Source organism: Balaenoptera acutorostrata, chromosome 10 (assembly GCF_949987535.1).
Source record: "Balaenoptera acutorostrata chromosome 10, mBalAcu1.1, whole genome shotgun sequence".
NCBI lineage: Eukaryota > Metazoa > Chordata > Mammalia > Artiodactyla > Balaenopteridae > Balaenoptera > Balaenoptera acutorostrata.
The window spans coordinates 104,613,573-104,624,893 of NC_080073.1; positions in this window are offsets into that span (position 1 = coordinate 104,613,573).

The following is an 11,321-nucleotide window of genomic DNA, read 5'->3' on the forward strand; positions in this document are numbered from 1 at the left end:
TGAAAGCATGAGCTTCCCTCCGTCCTTCTCTTGTCACCTGCCAGGCTTCCCGAGCTCACCCTCCTCCAAGTTCATCATCCTTGCGACCGTGGGGCTCCCAGGCACGTCCGCAGATGCGGCCACACACCTCCTCGGTCCACCTTCCTGGGCCTGAGCCCTGCTTCCGAGGGGATGGATAGATCTGTAGCAGGGAAAGTGGTTCTTGGAGAGACACGTGATGACATGGCCAAGCAACCCCTCACGGCTCTAGGGGGGATCAAAGCATCCTCGATCATCAGTGTGTGCAGTGTGCTCTCAGCCTCTGCCCCTCTTGGCCTGGCTGGGCTGTGCAGGCTGATGGGCCACGACCACCTTCCCCAGCTGTGGAAGGTAAAGAGAGGGACGGCAGAAAGGACCATCTTCAGGCGAGGGGGCACAGGGGCAGGTTTGTTTTCAGGAAAATGACTCCAGTGTGTTGGCGCAGATGATGGATGATAACGAGGAGAATGGAGTCAGGGAGGCCAGTTTGGAGGCTATTGGTGAGGCTAAAGGTGAGGGAAGATGGGGCCTGAGCTGAGACTGGGATGGGGAGGAGAAGATGGATGTGAGACTTGTCTGGAAGAGAATCAATGATTGGGTGACAGATGTGAGAGGCAGACTTGGTGATGGGAGAATTTAGAGAGATTTTAATGTCTGTGCCGGATGACTGAGGCTATCATGACCTAGCAAAGGTTAAGAACCACTGATCCAAGGGAACTGACAAAGAAAGAACCAGTGACCAGGAGAGAGAGTTGCCTTAGAAACCGCGAGACGCTCTGAAGCTTATTTTGCAAAGCCCCTGCTATTAACACGGGAATTTTACATATAACTCTGACAACTGTCAACAAACTCTAGCCCGTGCAAGGAAATGAAGACAAAGAGTGAAATAACTGTCTTTAATGGTTTCTGGTTTGAGAGAAACTGTGGTTTCTCCACAGTGGGGCTTATGCCTTCAGCCAAAACGAAGAGTCGCATGGCTGTGAAGGGGACAAACGTGAAACCGGCCCTGAGCTCTACTTATAATTCCTTAAAATTTTCACAGTGATGAAATAAATATTAAATAAGTATTAATATCTCTAAATAGCTATTATTATTGGATTAGACAGCTATTAAATAAATAAATAAATTATGAAGTTTTGTAAAGGCTTTATAATTATGGCGGTCATAACCATTAATGTAATTTACCAAATGGCAGAAACTAGAGCAGTTTGCTTGATTCCTGAAAAGACACAGGAAATTGGTAGGAAATGCCCAAACCATGTAATCATTTTTATTACAACCCAAGAAAACAATGGAAGTATTGTTGTCTGACATTTAAATGAGGCAAATAAAGTAAGTAAAGAATTGCTCTTCTTTTACAAAATAATATTTCCTCTGATTGTAAAAAATAACACATGGTCATTGCAAAAATATAAAACTGTTAAAAAAAAAGAAAGAAAATGAGAGTTGACCGTAATCCCAACAGCCACGGATAATTATTACAAACATTTTGGTATATTTTTCATCTTTTCCTATAACTAAATACATGTTTTTTTAAACATATTTGGGATCATGTTGCATGTAACATTTTGTATCATAAGTTCTTTTGCTTACTATTATATTTAAGGTCTTTTCCGCTGTTATTAAATAGTCTTCAAAAACATGATGGTAGTAGCTCTTTTCTCTTTAAATTCTCCTTCAGTAGAAATATTGTGGTGAGTATAAAATATATTGCTTATGTGCTCAAGATATATCATTAATTGTATATTTAAATGTAATCACGGAAGCTGGGCTTTCTTGTCTCCTCCTTGTCTCTTTTATGCAGGTCTTTTAGTGGAAGTTCTCTTAAATGACCTTCACTTAACTAACTCTCTAGATTAGTCTACCCTTCATTTACTCTATTTTTCCATGGGCATGGTGAATCCTTGCAGCTAGTAGACTACCGTAGTTCACGACTACTAGACCACTGTGATACATGGACTAAGAGACCACACTGTCATACACAGACTAGGAGACCACTGTGATACACAGACACACCTCTGCCCTCACCAGTCGAGGTGTATGCTTACCAAGAGTTGGCTGAGTTTGTTCCCGAACCTGTTCATACCAATTGTACATATTATAATAATTACACAATTTAATTGTATGCCATACAAACCAATAATATCATAATGTGAAAAGAGTTGTTATTTCCATGAATATAAACTAGAATGCTTTGAAAATACTCTATAAAGGCAAGTTACGTAAAATATTTTTTGTTTAAAAATAAGTGTGGGAAAAATAAACCATCTCTATATACTAGCAATCTATAATTTGAGGCCACATTTTAAAAAATAGTATTTATAATAGCTCAGAAAAAATGAAATATTTATGTATAAGTCTAACAAAACATGTACAGGATCTGTATGCTGAAAACTACAAAACAATGAAGAAAAAATATCAAAGAAGATGTAAATAAAAGGAGAGACATACCATGCTCATTTATTGGAAGACTCAACATAGTAAAGATACCAATTTTCCCCAGATAGATCTATAGATTCAGTGCAATTCCAGTCAAAATCCCAGCTGTATTGTATATAGACAAGCTGATCCTAAACTTTAAATGGAAAGGCAAAGGGATTGGGATAGCTAAAACAATTTTGAAAAAGAATAAAGTTGGTGAATCACACTACACAGTGTAATCAAGACAGTGTGATATTGATGAAGGGATAAATCAACGGAACAAAATAGTTTAGAAATAGACCCACCCACACATGGCCAACTGATCTCTGACAAAGGTAAAAAGCAATTCAATGGAGAAAGGATAGCTTTTCAACAAATCTGCTGGAACAATTTGATGTCTATAAGCAAAAATATAAATTTCGACCTATGCCCCACATCTCATACAAAATTTCACTCAAAATGGATCTACATGTACAGTGTAAAACTATAAACCTTCTAGAAGAAAATCTTTGTGACTGGGGGCTAGGCAAAGAGACATGACACCAGAAGTATGAGCCATGCAAGAAAACATTGATATGGAGACTTCCCTGGCGGTCCAGGGGTTAAGATTTTGCCTTCCAATGCAGGGGGTGTGGGTTCGATCCCTGGTCAGGGAGCTAGGATCCCACATGCCTTGTGACCAAAAAACCAAAACAAAAAAAAACCAGAAGCAGTATTGTAACAAATTCAATAAAGACTTTAAAAATGGTCTGTATCAAAAAAAATCTTAAAAAATACATAAAACATTGGTAAACTGGATCTTTGCAAAATTAAAAACATACACTTTGCACAAAATATTGTTGAGAGAATGAAAAGATAAGCTACAGACTGGGAGGAGATTCTTGCAAATTGCATATTGACATGGCTTTATTCAGAATATATAAAGAATTTTCAAAATTCAATAATAAAAAAGTAACAACCGAATTAAAAAATGGGTAAAAGACATGAATGGACACTTCACCAGAGAAGCTATAAGGATGATAAGTGAACACATGAAAAGATGTACAACGCTGTTAACCATTAGGAAGGCCCAAATTTAAGCCATTATGAGGTAGCACTACACCCCTATTAGAAAAATTAAAATTAAAAATACTGACAACACCAAGTGCTGGTGAGAATCAGAGCAACTGGAACTCATATATCACTGACAGAAATACACTCAGGAAATTGGTTTGGCAGTTTCTTATAAAACTAAACATACACTTGATGTATGACCCAGCAATCCCACTCCTATATATCTACCCTAGAAAAAGGAAAGCTTATGATCACACAAAAACCTACACACGAATGTTTATAGCAGCCCTATTCATAACAGCCCAGACTGGAAACAACCCAAATGCCTTTCAACAAGTGACTATATAAGCAAACTGTGGTATATCCATATGATGGAATATTGCCCAGCCCTAAAAAGGAATGACCTATTCATGATACAGGCAACAATTTGGTGAATCTCCAAAGATTATGCTGAGTGAAAGCCAGGCTCAAAAGTTGATATAGTCTATGATTCCATTATGAACATTCTCAAAAAGGCAAACCATAGTGATGAAGATCAGATCGGTGGTTGCCAGGGGTTATGGGGCAGGGAAAGGAAACACTATAAAGGGATAGCATGCTGGAGTTTTTTGGATGGTGGAACTGTTGTGTACCCTGATTATGGTGGTAGGTACATGAATCTATACATGTGTTGAAACCTACAGAACTGTATACACACACACAAAAAAAACCGTTAATTTTACTGTATCATAATTAGAGGAAATCTAATCTTACAAATCTAGAAGTTTTCTGCACTCAGATTGTTTTGAAACTGCTTTAAGTTCTACCTCCACTTGAAGATGCTGAAAACACATTATGGGCAAGATTTATTCAAGAAAGACTACCCTGGTGGCGCAGTGGTTAAGAATCCGCCTACTAATGCAGGGGACACGGGTTCGAGCCCTGGTCCGGGAAGACCCCACATGCCATGAAGCAACTGAGCCCGTGTGCCACAACTACTGAGCCTGCACTCTAGAGCCCGTGAGCCACAACTACTTAGCCCATGAGACGCAACTACTGAAGCTCGCACACTCTAGGGCCCGTGTTCTGCAACAAAAGCCACCAAATGTGAAGCCCATGTACTGCATCCACAACGAAGAGTAGCCCCCACTCGCTGCAACTAGAGAAAGCCTGTGCACAGCAACGAAGACCCAACGCAGCCAAAAAAAAAAAAAAAAAGATAACAAGGCACTCCAATCAGCAGACCATACAGAAAGAAAAGACCTTGGCCTTACACCAAAAGATTACTGAATGAATGTTTACATATTTTAAATTCAGTTGGACTATTATCATTTGTTATGATTCCCTACATATTTTTCTTAACCACCTAACTCAGGCTATGACCTCACTGAATAAGAATTTTATAAGAGACCTTTCATAGCATTTATTTACTTTTTTTTAAGTTTCTAACTCATAGCCTGTTCATATGAAACACTTTTTTTTGGAATAAATTTTCCTAATCGTATTTTGTTACATCTGACCCTTCATCTTAAGACAAGGAAATTTGGATTTTAGGTGTGCACCATATTCCCTCGATACAAATGGATTCTGTGGGTAAGACGTAGTGTTGTTTGAATACGTGGTCATGGGAGATACATGTGGGTGGAGGAAACACGACGTTTGTTCCAGTTGAGTGCCCTTGCTGCCGTGCAACAGGTCAAGACAATGGCAATAAGATTACTTATTGATGTAAGTTCCCATTAAGTAACCTTTGTTAGTAGGACAGCTCTCTCCACCCTCTTCCCATTAAATTACTTAGTGTTCACACATTTAAATTATTAACACAATTGTAGTGTATTTTTTTAAAATAAAAATCCTAGGCTGAACTAAAAGGAAAGAAAATCTGTAAACACATCAAAGATGGAGAGGATGAAATCACTTTTAGTCTTGTTCAAAGCCTTGTCCACTGCACACAGCCATCCAAGGGTACCAGATCATCTTTGTTGCGGCCATCACAATAGCAAAGCCCAGAAAGGGTGGTGTTTCCGTGCAGAAATGTCTTCCTAGCATTTCTCGGGAAATGTATATGTTTTAATGAGTCCCAAGAAAAATCAATCAAGAAATTGGGAAAATTGGAAAAAGTATTATAATTCTCCTGAAAGGATTAAAGCTTAACAATCTACGTAGAGATGTTGCTTGTTCCAAGCAACCCACTGACGTCAGGCAAGAGCCGAGTGGGGGGAGGAGGTGAAGGCTGACCTTTCCGGGAACCAGGGAAGGAACTCAGGGTGGTCACGATGTCATCAGCTGCTGTACTGTGGCTGTACGTGTGCTTACGGTTTGTCTGCTGCTGACGGCGAGTCACTCTTGCAAATAAAATAAATATGGATGTTTTTATGCATTGTATACTTTACAAGTCCTATGAGAAGTGTTCCAAGAAATAACAAGTTTTAGGAGCAAAATTAGTTCTTTAACTGGCAACTTCAGAAGTGATTCTGTGTAGTGTTATTACCTTTGCTAGGAGAGCCAAGTGTTACAGTATTCAAACACTACACCCAGTATTTGCTGGTGTTTTCCCGTGTGTGACTATTCTCTACAGCTGCCCTAATATACTATCCACTGCCTGCATGTGTCTATTAAACACTAGAAATGGGACTTGTCCAAATTGAGATGTGCTAGACGTTGGAGAATGAGTATGAATAAAAAGAAGCAAAATATCTCATTAATAGTTTTATATTGGTTAAATATTGATATAATAACCATTTGGTTATACTGGTTTAAATAAAATATAATTACAATTAATTTCACCAGTTTCCTTTTACTTTTTAAACATGGCTACAAAAACACGTAAACTACGTGTGTCTCACATAGTATTTGTATTGGACAGAGTTGGTCTATAGGTCACAGATATTTGTAGATACAGCTAAACTCGATGTTTTGTTTTGTTTTCTTTTTACAAAACAAGATTTTATAATGAGTAAAGAGTATGAGGGGTGTTGGAATTATCTGAAGCTCAGCATGATTTCTGGATTTCCACAGTCCCGGAGCTGACTAGCAGTCAGGAGCTCGGAGGCGCTAGTTTCCAAGGGCACCAGCTTTTCTGTGGATTGCTCACGTTTCTGCCCCAACTCCTCTGACACTGGACTTCCGTATGTGTGACGTGGGGATGAGAAAAAAAGGCCACACAGTGTCATGAGGGATTAAAACATAATACGAGGCACCATTCCTCCCCTGAGCTTCTTCAAGTTTGCTGGAAGCCCTGTGGCCTCCTTGCCTCTGAGGCCCGGAGCCTGCTGTTTGCAGCGTCCCGCCCGCTCCCCTACCAGCCAGGTGAGGCGGCTGCGGTTTGAGCACCCTTATCCCACTTCTTAAGACGAACAGTCAGCAGTCCTGATGGCCAACTTAGGCCAAGGCACTGTTCTGGGAGCTTTGCACAGCCCATGGAGTAGGTACTATTATTACTTATGCAATTTTACACACAGGCAAATCGAGGCACAGAGAAGTTAATTAACTTATTCTAGGTGATCCAGCTCGTGAGTAACACAACCTGGATTCCTCCCTCCCTATTTTATGGTTTAAAACAAAGGGACAATCTTTTTTTAAAATTAATTAGTTTAGGGGGTTCCCTGGTGGCGCAGTGGTTGAGAATCTGCCTGCCAATGCAGAGGACACGGGTTCGAGCCCTGGTCTGGGAAGATCCCACATGCCGCAGAGCAACTAGGCCTGTGAGCCACAATTACTGAGCCTGCGCATCTGGAGCCTGTGCTCCGCAACAAGAGAGGCCGCGATAGTGAGAGGCCCGCGCACCGCGATGAAGAGTGGCCCCCCCTTGCCGCAACTGGAGAAAGCCCTCGCACAGAAACGAAGACCCAACACAGCCATAAATAAATAAATAAATAAATAAACAAACCCCCCCCCCCACAAAATTAATTAGTTTATTTAATTTTGGCTGTGTTGGGTCTTCGTTGCTGCGCGCGGGCTTTCTCTAGTTGCAGCGAGCGGGGGCTACTCTTTGTTGAGGTGCGCGGGCTTCTCATTGCGGTGGCTTCTCTTGTTGCGGAGCTCAGGCTCTAGGCACGTGGCCTTCAGTAGTTGTGGCTCGCGGGCTCAGTAGTTATAGCTCGTGGGCTCAGTAGTTGTGGCACACGGGCTTAGTTGCTCCCTGGCATGTGGGATCTTCCCAGACCAGGGCTCAAGCCCATTTCCCCTGCATTGGCAGGCGGATTCTTAACCACTGTGCCACCTGGGAAGTCCCACAAGAGGGCAATCTTATTTTATCATTCCCAGAGATCATCTCCCCACCATCCACCAGTTGTAGGCTGTTGGGAAGTATAAATAAGACAGAAATCTGTATAAATATAGAGTATGATGATTATTGGAATTACACACGTTGACGCAAAGAAGCCAGACACGTTTTTATGTTTAATTAGTGGAGATAAGTCATTGGTAGCCAGCTGAGAGTTCAGTAACTCTTTTCAGTAAGATTGTTGTAAGAGTTTGGTGGAATATTACTCAGCCATAAAAAGAAACGAAATTGAGTTATTTGTAGTGAGGTGGGTGGACTGAGAGTCTGTCATACAGAGTGAAGTAAGTCAGAAAGAGTAAAACAAATACCATATGCTAACACATATATATGGAATCTAAGAAAAAAAAAAGGTTCTGATGAACCTAGGGGCAGGACAGGAATAAAGACACAGACGTAGAGAACGGACTTGTGGACATGGGGAGGGGGAAGGGTAAGCTGGGACGAAGTGAGAGAGTGGCATGGACATATATACACTACCAAATGTAAAATAGATAGCTAGTGGGAAGCAGCTGCATAGCACAGGGAGATCAGCTCGGTGCTTTGTGACCACCTAGAGGGGTGGGATAGGGAGGGTGGGAAGGAGATGCAAGAGGGAGGGGATATGGGGATGTATGTATATGTATAGCTGATTCACTTTGTTATAAAGCAGAAACTAACACAACATTGTAAAGCAATTACACTCCAATAAAGATGTTAAAAAAAAAAGAGTTTGGAGAAAATTCTTTGAAAGCTGAGATTTTAAAAAAGAAAAAAGATTTTCCTTGACTCTAGGGCCTGAGATTTCCTGAATAATTTCATGCAGTATTCTATTGGTTCAAAAACATTTTCAATTAAGAAAGGCAAAACTCGTTATCCCAGATTAATAAAAAATCACTTTAAGTGACTTAGATTAGCAATAGGAAAGGAAGCTTCATCAACTTGAAAATTAAGCGAAGCAACATTCGGTTTATTATTTGGAAGGACAAATCGAAGGAAAATTTGATAGAAATGTCTTAATAAAACCGCATGGGCTTTCCATTTCCTATTGCAAAATTCAATAACACGTGTCATATTAGACTGGGTGTCAGGAGGCATGGTTCAGAACACACCTCTGGAGCATCCCTGAAGCCCCATGTGAGGCAGATGTGTCCTGATGTTGCCCTCTTCCTTTATCCAAGGGGGGTACTATTTGCTATTTCCCCGTGAAAGCTTTGTTTCCTTTGGTAGCTCGTTCCCACCAGCTCCTCCCTGCCATGTGGCTTTGTGCATGCTGTTCCCTCTGCCCAGGACACCCTTCCACCCTCTCTTCATTTAGTTCCCTCCTACCGTCTTCACATCTCAGTGCTTTGTAACCTCCTCAGGAAGGCTTCCCGACCTCCCAGACCACACAGACCACAGTGCCATCGCCCCTCTGTCTGTAGCACTTGTCCAAGTGGCATTTCTGGGGCAAGATCCAAGTCTTCAGTCTATGCTGTCTCCCTACTGCCAGCTCTGCAAGGAATATTTGTTCAATGAATGAATGACATGAGGAATTCGTACAATCACTGGAAGGGCAGCTGCTGTGGAAGCACTTGAACTAGCAGGTGCAGATGTCCTACCTGGGGATTCTACTTTATTGTGATTAAAGCCGGAGCGTCAACGCTTTTCTACTGCCCAGATGATTTTTGGTTTTCCTTGTCTTTTGATCCAAGTTCTGATGCTGTCAGAGCAAGTTAAAAACTGCTGATGGGACTTCCCTGGTGGCACAGTGGTTAAGAATCCGCCTGCCAATGCAGGGGACACGGGTTCGAGCCCTGGTCTGGGAAGATCCCACATGCCACGGAGCAACCAAGCCCGTGCACCACAACTACTGAGCCTGCGTTCTAGAGCCTGCGAGCCACAACTACTGAGCCCACGCGCCTAGAGCCCATGCTCCACAACAAGAGAAGCAATGAGAGGCCCATGCACCGCAACGAACAGTAGCCACTGCTCGCCGCAACTAGAGAAAGCCTGTGCGCAGCAACGAAGACCCAGCACAGCCAAAAAAAAAAAGAAAAACTGCTGATGGAGCTGGAAACATCACCTTCAAGTGAAGTCTGGAGTTTTCTACTTTGGACAACGTTGTAATTATGGGAATGATGTTGTTCTCATGACTAGAGGCACCAGAAATGGCTTGGGACCTGCTGAGACTTTATCCAGGTCCCAGGGAAGAGCCAGCCCAGAGAGGGGCTTCCAGGACCCCGTGGGAAGAGGCCAGCCCTTGGGGACAGTGGCCTGTGGGGTCCAGCTCCTTCCTATACCAAGTATCTTTATTTATAATGCCCCGCCACCCCTGTCCCATATCTAGAAGTAGACTTTTTTCTTTTGATAATCAAAGCTCACATTTTTGTGCATTTTACTGTACTCTAAGAACTGGGCCAGTCACTCAAATGTACGTTTTCTAATTTAATCCTCAAGCAACCCTATGAAGTATCATCATCTATTTTACAGGCGAAGAATCTGGAGGGTGATTATTCAGTTACCCGCACAGATTACGGATGGCACAGCTGGGATTCGAACCCAGGCAGCAACAGTGGTTCTCAGCCAGGGGCGGCTTTGCCTCCCCTGCGGTCAGTCGGCAGTGTCTGGAGATGCCCTTGGTTCACATCTGTGCCCATGGTGTGTGCTCCCAGCATGTGGGGGGACAAGGCCAGGCTGCTGACATTCCACAGCACACAGGACAGCAGAGAATTCCCCAGCCCAAAACATCAATAGTGCTGGAGCTGAGACAACTGCCTTCTGTTATTTGTTTGCCAAATGAAAATAGCTGTTTTTTTCTGATTGTATATCATAATTTAAAAAAAAACAGTCCATTGCAACAAATAGACATTAGAACATGCAAATTACCTGAAATCTCATCCCCAGAGACAATGCTGGTTAATGTGTTTGTTTATATACGTCCAGGTTTATTCCTCTGTGGACACACACGCATGCACACACACACATTGTTCTTTCACGGAGTCTTTCCTTCTTTAGCTTATTCCTTTTTCAAAAATGGAATCATGTTGGAGCGGCTGATCCTGAAGATTTTGACTTAACCGTACATTGTACTGAACTACACATCGTGGACTTTTTTCCATGTTAATAAATACAGATGAGTGGTGACAGATTCTCAAGGAGGTCATTCTGCTCCACAGCGGGAGTGTGTTGGAAATTTGTGGGGACTTTTTGCTTGGGGGGCTCCCGGCATTTAGCAGCTGGGGGTCCAGGGATGCTGAGTGTCCTATATTGTGCGAGGCAACCCCCCACGTGGAGAAGTAGCCCTCGTAATTTTGAAATATCACCCCAGTCGTTCGTGTAGTTGAAAAGCTTATTTAGAATAATCTAAGATCCAAACTTCATTTTAATTTAGACACAAGCAATTTTGCATGGTTTTAACATATACCACATATTCCAGGAACATGGAGGGATATTGAGGGTGGCTTGTACCTCGCTTTGTTCATTCTGGGAAACCCCATCATCCATAACAATGCAGCTAGAAGATCTGAACTCCTGGCGCCCACAGCTGAAGGGTCTGCCTCCTGCCCGGGTCGTTGGTGGGGATTCCCTTAGCGGCCCACCTTGACAT